The 13,140-nt window shown below is 41.4% G+C and overlaps 1 protein-coding gene across 2 annotated transcripts in view; it reads left to right on the forward strand.

The window, feature by feature from the left end:
• Positions 1 to 13,140, forward strand: part of LRRC4C (leucine rich repeat containing 4C) — a 625,819-nt gene that overhangs the window by 310,333 nt on the left and 302,346 nt on the right. For both annotated transcript variants that reach the window (XM_053387713.1, XM_053387698.1), the window contains exon 3: positions 2,208 to 2,378. The gene's annotated coding sequence lies outside the window, so the exon portion shown is untranslated. The remainder of the gene's footprint in view (positions 1 to 2,207; positions 2,379 to 13,140) is intronic.

Below are 13,140 nucleotides of genomic sequence, written 5' to 3' on the forward strand. Positions count from 1 at the left end.
TACCATAGGTTTAACATGATAAAATCAATTTATGAAACTGCTACGTTCATCAGATAGACTGTCTACTCAGAAGATTGACAAGCATTGATGGTTTGTGTTTGAAAAAGAAAAAGGTGGATACAGCTAGATTACATAAATTTGAAGCAGATATGCCTGCCCATACCTTCAGTCAGATGGGGTATGAAGGTTGCAAAAATATACGAGGGTGGTATCATATATGCTATTCATGATCCAACCTTCTGTGCATTCATTGGAAGGTCTGAACAGATTCCTTCATATGTAAATGCACTTCCATATGGCCAGGATCCTTGCAGAAAGCAAGCTGTAAACCAGGCATAGGCAAACTCGGCCCTCCAGATGTTTTGGGACTACAATTCCCATCATCTCTGACCATTGGTCCTGTTAACTAGGGATGATGGGAGTTGTAGTCCCAAACATCTGGAGGGCCAAGTTTGCCTATGCCTGCTGTAAACAGAGTCCTTTTTGCATAGTTTTATGTACACCAGGCTCTGTTCAAAGTCTTGGGATGTGAGTGTACTACAGGGTGTGCAAAGGTTTTGAAAGAATAAATCATGCCTCAAGAACTAAAGCAAGGCCTCTTCTGGAAGATTCAGGGCTTGTCTGAGTTTAAGTGGTATCTCTTCACAATAACCCTGAACTGAAATGGAAACTCCAAAGTGGCTCGCAGCACTTGAGAAATTCAGATTATTTAAAATGAAAAATGTGCAGAATATTTCTTCTCAAACTTGTCATATAAGAAAAACACCAACTTGGAGAGATGAGGGAGAGCAAAAGCTCTTGTGGGACTGACTGACAGATCTAGCTTCCAGTGAGAAGGAAGGGTTTTACCAGGGCTCTCCAATCACAGTACTTTGGGGGCCGGGGTGTTGATGTAATGTTATCACTTGGTTATTGTTGGTTGTATATTCAATACTAGTTCTGCTAGTGCTGCTTGCTTGGAAAATGCTGAACATTCAAATCCATTTGCCTCTGTGCCACATATCCACTCCTGTCAAAACATTTTTACACTTAGTTTCTGTGACCTTTGGTGCCAATTAAGCAGAATACAAGCCTGAAACATCTCCCCCATTCACCATAACTTCTTAGCCACTGCTTCTATCCTTCTGAGTTTTTTCCAGGTTATTTTCCCAGCGCAGCAAATTTACTCCCCAAAATTCAGTTTTAAAGGTACATAGTAAAAACAACAACCCTAGACTGATTTGCCTGCGGTTTTATAGTAGGTGTACCTTTATAAGCATAAAATTGTAGAGCTGGTCTAATTATGCAAGGTGGTTACATTATTGTCTCTGGAAATGCACACAACAGAGGACAAGAAATGATCCATTCTGTTGGGAGCTGCCCAGAGTGGCGGGGAAGTCCAGTCAGATGGGGTATAAATAATAAATTGTTATTATTATTACAGTGGTACCTCGGGTTACATACTCTTCAGGTTACATAAGCTTCAGGTTACAGATTCCGCTAACCCAAAAATAGTACCTCAGGTTAAGAACTTTGCTTCAGGATGAGAACAGAAATTGTGCTCCAGCGGCGCAGCGGCAGTGGGAGGCCCCATTAGCTAAAGTGGTGCCTCAGGTTAAGAACAGTTTCTGGTTAAGAACGGACCTCTAGAATGAATTAAGTACTTAACCTGAGGTACCACTGTATTATCCATTCCCAGGATCTTGTTGCTTTAAAGCAGGGTTGTATTTCTTTCCTTAATTTTAATTTTTTATATATGCAAAACTGCTTTGAGGTTTTTTACAATCAAGCAGTGCATAAATTTTATGAAGGGGGATACACTTTTGAGTTACCTGGTGGTTTCTGAGGTCTTGCTTGCATCCACAAGCACTGCTGTGCACTCATTGATAACAGTGAGAAATATTTTTTTGCTCCCACTCAGTTGCACTCATAACCAGTTACTGGCAGGTTGTGCCTAACAAACTGCTTCACTGATTGCTGCTGAATATTCTGTTTTCGATATTGCTTTTCATCATTGAACAGAAATATGTGCAGTGCCGCCAGAAAACCCCATCATCACCTCTTCTTAAATTTAAGAAGAGTTTATGTTTTTGGCAACTGTAGCAATATTATTGTTTTGCGGCTATTTTTGTGGAGAAAATGTGAAGCATTTGAAGCATTTTAGTATTTTTAAAGACTGTTTATATAGAATGAATTAATTATTTCAATGTCAATATTTTCCTACCCAGGTCCAAGTGAAAAGAAAAACAGTGGGGAAGGGTCAGAGGGAAGAACAAAAGCAAATTGCCCTATTCAATCTGTTGATGAGGAGACATACAGAGTAAGAGAAAACAAACAAACCAGCAAATGGACTCCATTTTGGAAATTTGGGATGTTTTCCAATGAAGAATCTTGCACAGGTAATCAGTTATTATTATTTTTTCATTTCAAGTTCCGTGACATTTCTCTCTTCCAAGAATGTGTGCATAGCTGCACTGTGAGTGCCATTTCTATTTCATCCATGTCATTTGTTTTTAGTAGTCTGTTACAAAGAGGAGGAAAACAACCTTGTAAAAATATTACTGCTGATGGTGATTTATTTTTTGGGAATTGATGTTAAGCTGACCTTAAAATTAATGATGTTGGACACTTCAGTGAAGTTGAAATAGCAGTAGGACAGTCTCTTCTGCATGAGTCTTATGGATGTGTCTGACTTTGTTGACAGCGTTCCATGTTGTGAATGTGGGTGCAAATTGTGACATTATCACAGAACATAGTGTTTTGGGAAGTTAATTATTCCCCCCCTTTGTGAGCTCTAAAGTTGGCTCTGGCAGCTTGATGATGCAATCAAATGAAGTTATTTTGTATTTAGCTTGGAAGAGCACTTGCTGCATTCCATTCAGTGCCATGATAACTTTCAAAGTCATTCTTCCATATGTGAATTCAAACTGGTATGTCCAGATGCAACCCATTTACACATCCTAAAGCAGCCTTCCCCAAGCTGTTGTCATCCTGACGTTTTGGACCAGATCCACTAGGCATGGTGAACAGTCACATGCATAGGATGTGTATTTCAAACCCTTGGGAGAATGTAAGATGCTCTTCTAAAGGACTACAGGAACATCCTAATATCATTTTAAATCTTTTGATCAAAGTTCAAAACCATGCCAGGATAGCTGAGGCTGGAAGACTATATAAATCTAAAATAAGCCAGCTAAATTACATTGTCATCATCTCAGCACAGTAGATTTCCATTCTAGCATGTTGCATTAAAGAAGAATGTACAGTGGTACCTCGGGTTACAGACGCTTCGGGTTACAGACGCTTCAGGTTACAGACTCTGCTAACCCAGAAATAGTACCTCAGGTTAAGAACTTTACCTCAGGATGAGAACAGAAATCGCGTGCCAGCAGCACGGCGGCAGCAGGAGGCCCCATTAGCTAAAGTGGTACCTCAGGTTAAGAACAGTTTCAGGTTAAGAATGGACCAGGTTAAGAATTAAGGTACCACTGTAGCTCATCCCCCCCCCCCCGCCCCGGAAAGATACAACAAATATTTTCCCCAATAAGAAACCCAAAAGTCTTTCAGTCCATTGGCTTCTTCCACCTGCTGTTGGACAAATCCCAAAATAAATTTGGGTCAATACAGGTGGTCATGATAGAAAACTAGCACCTTAAGAATCTACTCCCTAAATATGATGAAAAGCCAACTCTCTAGTGTTCACCAGCAAGTGACAACTATCCATTAATATGACAGAAACAGCTTCAGTGGCCCTAGTGGATTACTGGGGGTGGGGAAGAATTCAAAGCAGCCATTCACCCCTGCTGATTATTCAGGACTCCTCACTGGCACTTTACGCTGTGCAGTACAAATCCGTATTGATCTTCTTATATGAGCTGAGAAGTTGGAATGCCTTGTTGGCACCAAGTAGGAAGCCTACTGATTTCTTTTCTTTTCTTTTCTTTTCTTTTCTTGGAGAAGACATCCAAAGGGCAGCCCTCCTCAGAAATGCTTCTTCACTAGCTTGGAAGCTTATGTATGGTTTTGTTTTGGCACATATTTTTTTCATTGTCTACATGAAGCCACCAAAAGAATTTGACTGTAAATTTGAAATTAGGGTTTATCAGTATGCTTACAGTGGTACCTCGGGTTACATATGCTTCAGGTTACATACGCTTCAGGTTACAGACTCCACTAACCCAGAAATAGTACCTCAGTTTAAGAACTTTGCTTCAGGATGAAAACAGAAATTGTGCTCCGGCGGCGCGGCGGCAGCAGGAGGCCCCATTAGCTAAAGTGGTGCTTCAGGTTAAGAACAGTTTCAGGTTAAGAATGGACCTCCGGAACGAATTAAGTATGTAACCAGAGGTACCACTGTATTACACACTGTTCTGCAATTCATTATCTAATCAGTTCCTAGCAAGCATATTGTTCTCTTCTGAGACACTATCTGGGAGTGATGGTTGTACAGAATCAGGTCATTTGGAAGAGCCAGAAGTGATGTCAGTGGGAAAGTCAGGGAATGTTGCAGAAATAGGTTTACCTTTTACCATTGGGACGCTGGTTGCCTTCTTGGATAAGGTGCACAATGTGGGAATATTCCAGGCTTTTTGTTGTCCTCCAATTGTATTGCTGACCTTTTGATTGATTTTTATTGCAATTCATTTATTTGTTGCATTGATTACTTTATTTTTTTTTAGTAATACTGATTACTTTATTTTCATGTTTTTAATGGTATCTAGATTTTCATGTTTTTAATGTTATCAGGATTTTATTATGGTACGTTCTTACCTGCTTGTAGTTGCTTCAAACTTTGCTGACACAATGGATCACAAATGCTTGAATAACTCTCATAATTAACAATGTATGATGAGCCTTATTGAGCCTACAGTGACTATTGTTGCTCTAATGGGACATGACAATTTGAAGTAAAATAATTTGTTGACAGAAGACTTAAACAATAAGATACATCTGACAAACCTATGTGAGTTGAACATTTTGCGCTCTAATTTATGTGAAGATCTAAAAAAGAAAAAACATTTAAAGAATACCTTGTGAAAAAGAAGGAACAAAAAGGTCCAGAATGTGTTTATTATCATTATTATTCTTTCTAAAGACCACAGATTACAGAAAATTGTGTAACCAGCATGATGCAGCCTTGTGAGCAAGTCAGACATATGGGCCAGGCGATATCCCGTAGGATAATGCATGGTGCAAACCAATAATAATAACTGTACCTGGAAAATAAAGGTCACCAATCATAGTTAATGCCAAGAAATAATCAAGGATTTGGTAGGACCTAGTAGTACAAAGTGAGAGTATATGTATATATTTATTTCAACCTGAGAACATCTATTCATTGTGGGCAAGAAAAAGGAGGAAATTATAGGAAAGGCTGAAAAGATATTTTTGTTTGAGGGAGGCATTCTTATTATCCTTATACAATTTATGTGGCTCACACAGGATAAAAGTGTAGTCTATAAAGTAAAGCTTCCCACAATTTCTCCTCCACTGTACAGCACTTTGCTCAAATTCGATTACAGTTGGTGTTGACCTTTAAAGCCCTAAACGGCCTCGGTCCTGTATACCTGAAGGAGCGTCTCCACCCCCATCGTTCAGCCCGGACACTGAGATCCAGTGCCGAGGGCCTTCTGGCAGTTCCCTCATTGCAAGAAGTGAGGTTACAGGGAACCAGACAGAGGGCCTTCTCGGTAGTGGCGCCCGCCCTGTGGAACGCCCTCCCATCAGATGTCAAAGAGATAAATAATTACCTGACATTCAGAAGACATCTTAAGGCAGCCCTGTTCAGGGAAGTTTTTAATATGTAACGCTGTACTGTTTTTAACACTGATTGGGAGCCGCCCAGAGTGGCTGGGGAAACTCAGCCAGATGGGCGGGGTATAAATAATAAATTATTATTATTATTATTATTATTATTATTATTATTATTATTATTATTATAATAATACAGGTGAAATGGACCCCTCAGACGCATGACTATTGTAAGAGGAGGGGAGATTTTCTCTGAGTGCCCTGTCCTACTATAGCTCCCTCCCCTCCCCAAAATATGTTCCAGAGGGTTGGAGGAACTTACAAAACAGTGCAGATGGGCTGATTCAAAGGATGAATTTGAATAAATTCCTCCTCCATTTACATTAGCTGATATACTTGCTGGGTTAAAATAATAATAATAATGTTGCATGAGTGGAATCCCTATAACATTAGTCTAAGAGCTCCTAAATGGATCAGATGCATTATTTCATTTATTTGGAGAAAGGCGGTCTAAACATGGATTTGACTATGCATGTGGCTTAAATGCCTTAACTGAAATGAACAGAGACCCCACAAGTGTGTATTCATGCAACTGTTGTCTTGTTCTGTCTTTTGTGGGGTAGATAATAAATATATCTACCAACTTTGGAAAATCAGTTTTTCTCCTCCAACTGACCTTGAAGAACTTGTTACGTGTAGCTACAAATCTCATCAACCTTAGCGCATCAGAATCTGGGCTGGGAAGCAATTGGGCAAAATACGGTAAATTCTGGAACAGGTTTATATGCTCATGGCTGCCAGGTAGAATCTGCCAAGGAGAGGGCCTGCTTTTTTTTACATATGGATACACATTGAGATTTTCTGGCTCATCCCAAGGTAATATTTGCTGTGGCAAACGTAGGGAGATGATTCAAGAAACTGGGGGGGGGGGAGCATTATTACTTATTACTGAAAGTCTTACTACAATTAACTGTCAAAATAGCTGCTGTTTTAGGCTTCATCTTGACTGATGGTTCCCAGAACTGCTTTCTGCCATGCACACACAGGCATGGACAACTTCAGTACTGTACATTTTATCATTACAACTTCTCCATTTAAGGAAAATATTGCATCTTTGTGTGTGTATGTGTGTGTTTAAAAAAAAGATGTATGAACTAGTGGTGATACTTGTGTAGCATTGCAACCCCCTCCCCACAAAGGAATGGTCTGTTAACTACCTAGGCCCGGAAAAATAACTTTGTGGTCTGTGTCATAATCCAATCTAGCTTCTAGGTCTCCTTCTATTCAATTATATATTTGTATCACATTTGAATGAGACACAGTCATTAGATCCAGTATAGCTTTTGTATAAGAGATCCTGAATTTCAACTGAGAAGCCTCGTCTTAAAACATTCACTTCAGATAACATTTTCCAAAAGCCTGCAACTAGAATATTAAAAGTGGTTCTGACTTTGAACATTTACAACTTTTTTTTAAAAAAAATAATGCATTGGCTTGTTCCCCATGTCAATTTAAACATTCACTAGTTGTGGGATCGTTATGAGAAGATCCAGACTTCACTCATCTCCTGGGAATGAAAAACTTTCTACCAATGCAAACATATATTTTCCTTTATGTGTTCTTTCTTTAATTTAACTAGCACTGAGGCAATATCCCCCCTCCCCAATTTCTTGTCCATTTCACTAGTGGTAGCCAGGGCTTTTTTTCAGCTGGAACTTGCCAGAACTCAGTTGTGGTACTTCTCAGGTGGGCACCATTGCCATTATAAGAGAACAAGGGAGGTGTTGATGGTGAGTCCCAGCACCTCTTTTTATAGAAAATAGCAGTGGTGGTGGTGTTCCATGTAGGCTTTGCAGGCAAGACCTGACTAGGTAGTAACATGAGCACTTTCTTCTGTTTTGTGACATATTTTGCCATCACCATTTCTCCCCCATACAATGTCCTTCTTCGGTGTGTCATGATATAACAGCATCTTATGCCCATTGTGAGAAACATGACAGCTCTTCAACTAGCAGAGGCCTCCCCCACAAAGCCACCAGAATTTTGGGATTTAAACTGATGTGCCTTCATACAATTACTCTGTGAAACTTCTGGACAATCAAGAATAATCTTCCAGGGAAGAAAAATCAGCCATTTGTTTATGTGAACCACTTGATAGACTTGTTCCTCAAATACTGATCAGGTAGCAAAAGTGGAACACATCTATAGTGAGAGCTTTCATCAAAGTTCTAAAGGGACTCTGTGGTTTAGACCACAGTGCCACCTGCGCTCTGTCCCCGCTCCTGCAAGTATATAAGTAGGTACTTCTGTGGCAGGAAGGTAAAAGGTGTTTCTGTGCGATCTGGTTTCTGTCACGGTGTTCCGTTGTGCCAGAAGTGGTTTAGTCATGCTGGCCACATGACCCAGAAAGCTGTCTGTGGACAAACTCCAGCTCCCTCGGCCTGAAAGTGAGATGAGCGCCACACCCCTTAGTTGCCTTTGACTGGACTTAACTTTCCAGGGGGACGCGGGTGGCGCTGTGGGTTAAACCACAGAGCCTAGGGCTTGCCGATCAGAAGGTCGGCGGTTCGAATCCCCGCGATGGGGTGAGCTCCCGTTGCTTGGTCCCTGCTCCTGCCAACCTAGCAGTTCAAAAGTCTGTGCACTGCTCTGGTTCACCAGAAGTGGCTTAGTCATGCTGGCCACATGACCCGGAAGCTGTACACTGGCTCCCTCGGCCAATAAAGTGAAATGAGCGCCGCAACCCCAGAGTCATCTGCAACTGGAGCTAACGGTCAGGGGTCCTTTACCTTTACCTTTTACCCAAGTTCTAAAATATGTAGGAAAAAATTAAAAAGTGACCTTTGTGAAGTTTTGTTGGATTTGAGAAATATCTTCACTTTTATCCAAAGATAATAACTTTGAATTTTATACAGAGTATTACGGGAAAATTTTAAGTGCTTGTATGATTTCTCTGACATTGTGAGATGACATTTTAAACAGATAAGATGACACCATTAGGAGATGGTTATACATCTCTCTGGCAGTTATTTTGATCACACTCTGACTGTGTGAAATTGCCCAATAGCTGATAACAAGCAATCTCTGAACATGTGTTGTCACTGCATGGAACCCATTATGATGAGTCTCTAAATTACATAACCCAGCGGAAGTTGAGCAGTAATATTGCAAATAAGAGTTCTTATTTGAAGGGTTTTGTATTCTTAATCCAACTTCGGATTTATTACACTTGTTCCTGGAAAGCACTGATAAACTAAAAACCCTGACAAATGCTCAGTCCTTGGGAAACTTCCACTCTAGAGTTGAAAATGACTTTGTGTATCAGACTGGAGAGTGGGGTGTTTTGGAATTGCAGAGCAAATTATTCCAGCAGATAAATTCTGCACAGCTGATATATACATTAGTGAAAAATTACTGCATACTCAATGAATACTTCTTATGTGGGACAGGACAGCACAGCACAGCACAGTCTGCAAGGGTCATAGTCATATATTTCATGTTTTGTTTGATGGCCAATCTTCTTCCTTGAGGTACTTAAAGTGAGAGGCACAACTGTTCACTGAATGCAAAGAAAGGATGTGTATTCTTCACATAAACTGTCTAGATAAGCAAAGATATGGTAAATGGAGCAAATATCTGGACTTTAAGTAAACACTGATGGACCCTGGATAAACTCTTGGGATTGTGCAATGACAATGATGTTCAAAAAAGGCAAATTCCATGATGGGGAATCTTAGGAAGGTGATTTGGGGGGGGGAAGGGGGGAGGGTGCATTGTAATTCATTTATACATATCTATGGGACAGACCATACAGAAGGCTGATCGCCGAAGAATTAATACTTTTGAATTATGGTGCTGAAGGAGACTCTTGAGAGTCTCATGTACTGCAAGAAGATCAAACCTATCCATGCTTAAGGAAATCAGCCCTGAGTGCTCACTGGAAGGACAGATCCTGAAGCTGAGGCTCCAATACTTTGGCCACCTCATGAGAAGAGGACTCCCTGGAAAAGACCCTGATGTTGGGAAAGATTTAGGGCACAAGGAGAAGGGGACGACAGAGGACGAGATGGTTGGACAGTGTTCTTAAAGCTATGAACATGAGTTTGACCAAACTACGGAAGGCAGTGGAAGACAGAAGTGCCTGGCGTGCTCTGGTCCATGGGGTCACGAAGAGTCGGACATGACTAAACGACTAAACAACAACAACATGGGACAGCTACATCTGGACTACTGTGTACAGTGCTGGATATTATAGAGTTGAACATAAAATGGACAATTGAAATACTGTGCTAGTGTCAGTGGGGGCTGGTAGGGTGCAGGGCAGGGCATTTAATAGTGTGCAGAACCAGAGGTAGGTACAGCCACAGATAACAGTAGGTGGATCAAGAAACTGAGTACAGGCTTTCCAATCCATTGAACACAATGGGACTTCTAAGTAGACCTACATAGGATTTGTTCTATATATTCTGCCACCATCTCTTAGATGGCCAGATACAAAAAAGGACAGGACTTCTGCCCCTAGTTATGTAGAAGAGGGCAAGCTATTGATTGCATCTATCTGTCTCAGGAGTCAATGGAGGAGTGCGCCTTAGGGGGTGAGGTCAAACTCTTGGAAGGTTACAGAGCCTGCTGTGGCTGTAGAGCAGAGCTTTCCAAACTGTGCGTCACAACACAGTGTGTCGGCTGCAGTGTGTAGGTGTGTCACGTGAACACTCTTTGTGCTCCTCCCGGGGCTGGAAAGAGGTTAGTTTAACCTCCAGTTTGCTAGTAAAACTGAATTACTGTTTCATGAAACGATGCATGGCTAAAAAATGTATCACCGACATGAAAAGTTTGGAAGGCTCTGCTGTAGAGACTGATGTGGGAGAGACATGCCTTGTTGCAGCTGGGGCAGATGAAGGCATCTGGTCATGCTGCTACAGGTGTACCATGGCATTTATTCTCTCTGCACTCCTCCCAGCAGTATTTCCTCCTCTGGCCACTGCTATGGGTACACGACCTAACTGTCTCCAGGCACTGCAGTCATCTGCAAGGGATTCCCACACAACAGGGTTGAAGTTTCCAACCTTCATGTCACATTTGCATTGCATCACATCTTTGTAATGCAGAGTTGGTTTGCCAAGGGGCCTGGTGCCTGAAGCCAGCTCCCTGAAAAGTACGTCCTTGGGGACCTTGCCATCTTCCATTCTGTGGACATGACCAAGGCAGCATAGATGTTTCTAAGTCAGGATTGTGAACATGCTGGGAATGTGGGCTTGGGAGAGCACATCCTTGTTTGAAACTCTGTCCTGCCATGTGACACTCAAAATCCTCCTGACACATGTGGAAGGGCAAGCTATATCTTCCAGAAGTCTCTGTTCTACACAGGCATTAAAGTTTCAGGGTCACTTTCCTCTTTTACATCTGGCCTCTCTCTCACTCTTTCTCTCATCCTTCTGCATCTGTGCACCATTCTTTCCTAAGCACAGAGTGCCATGAATGCTTGCATGTGGGTATTTTTTGCTGTTGTTGCTAAATTACCAAAAGCAGCATCTTGTTCTGGCTTCTGTTAGTGCAACAACTTAGTGTGCAGTCAGTTAAATTACTTCAACAGCCGAGGTAAAGAATTCCACAAGCACTCACTACTGGGCGTAAAAACAAGCAAACAATCAACCCAATAACAACAAATTAAGTAATAGTTTGATGCCCTTTTATTATAACCCCAGTCTGCTGCCTGAGGCTGCCCCCTCTCTTTCCATAATGTCAGGGCCGCCTCTGCAAGACAGGGATAGTTGCATAGTTTTACGCATCCTTTCAGGTACTTTAAAGCACAATGCAGACTAAGGGGAAAAAGTCATTTCAAGCCCTTTCAATTTTGGCTTCTCTTTCTGTCATTCAAAAAAATAGCCCCCTTTTTATGGAGGTCACCTTCCATCTCACTGGGTGTGAATTTGATGGCAAGAGGGAGAAATGCCTTCTCTCCTTGTTTGTATAACAGAAAGCTTTCAAGCTGATCTCATCACTCTCTGACTGCATTTTGTAGGCACTGACATCAAGTCAAAAACATTTTCCTTCTTCAGTAAGAGACAGGGAGGAGCTGAGTGCCCATGCTATGTGCTGCATAGAATGACAGGTTGGTGAATGGGAGTAAGGGTACATAGGGCAAATATCAAATAGTAAATGGGGTTGTCTGCATTCGCCTTACATTTAGTTCCAGGCTGACAGCATAACACCTAGAGGTTATTCTCATGATGGGCATCAAAGAGTCAGATGTGAATGGTTTTCCTTGATGCTTTGACTTTTATTTGGTCTCATCAGCAAGCGCTGTAGAGGAACAATGCCTGTTGCAATTTCTCTTCTGCGGTGTTCAAAACTCAACTCAACTAAAACCCTAACAGAATCGCCCCAAGGACAATCAGTTGAGGGTGGCTTCTCAAGTTCCCCAGCAGTTCTGAAGGAAGAATAGTGTGTGAAGGAGGAACAAGCACATATCCATTGTGGCTCATCGGGAGCAAATTCAAACCTGTTGGAGAGTTAGTGTCTGCTGTGGCTGTAGACACCAATACAGGAGAGACATGTTTTATCACAGGTGGAGCAGATGAAGGCATCCAGTTTTGCTGCTGCAGAAGAACCATGCCATTTCTTCTCTCTGTGTTCCTCCCAGCAGTCATTCATCTTCTGGTTACTGCTGTGGTAACCACAACCTGTCTCCAGACACTGGCTCATCTGCAAGAGATTCCCATACAGCGGGGTTAATGTTGCTAGGCTTCACATCATGTTTGCAGCCATCTTTGGAACGTAGAGTTGGTGTGCCAATAGGCCTGGTGCCTGAAACCAGCTTCTCACAACCTATCCAGGAAGCAGTTCAATGGAGGTGCTGTAAACATAAGCACTCTCTTTGCACATTACTGAGAAAATGAAAAGAGAAGTTCTTCTGGAATTTCTCAGTAACATCCTTAAGATAAAAATGCTTGAGCTCAACTCTGTCTAATTTCAAATAGGGGATGACTACTAATGATTATTCAAAGGTGATGGAAAGTATCTGTGTATATTCTCAAACTTGCCTCTTTGTTGTCATAGATCTCTTTTTCCCCTGGACCAAGCTGTGCCTCAGTTTAATCTATCATTGCATATAAATAAACAAGAGGAGCTATATGATTTACATTGGTGAATGGTTACAATCACCATTAAACTTAAAAGTTTGTAAAGTCCACTGGAAATATTATAACATTTTCAGTAAATGTTACAACCAAATGAGTGCCTTCAAAACATGTTTAAAGGTCTATCTGTTCCAGACAAAGACTATATACAATGTCACTGGTGTGTCATTACTCTGCTTTTTGACACAGAGACTTCCTGTATTTCCTATTGGGTCTCATGTAGCATTTTTGATGCCAACAGTCACCAACTTGCTAACATGTACATAAACAG

Source organism: Podarcis raffonei, chromosome 1 (assembly GCF_027172205.1).
Source record: "Podarcis raffonei isolate rPodRaf1 chromosome 1, rPodRaf1.pri, whole genome shotgun sequence".
NCBI classification, from domain to species: domain Eukaryota; kingdom Metazoa; phylum Chordata; class Lepidosauria; order Squamata; family Lacertidae; genus Podarcis; species Podarcis raffonei.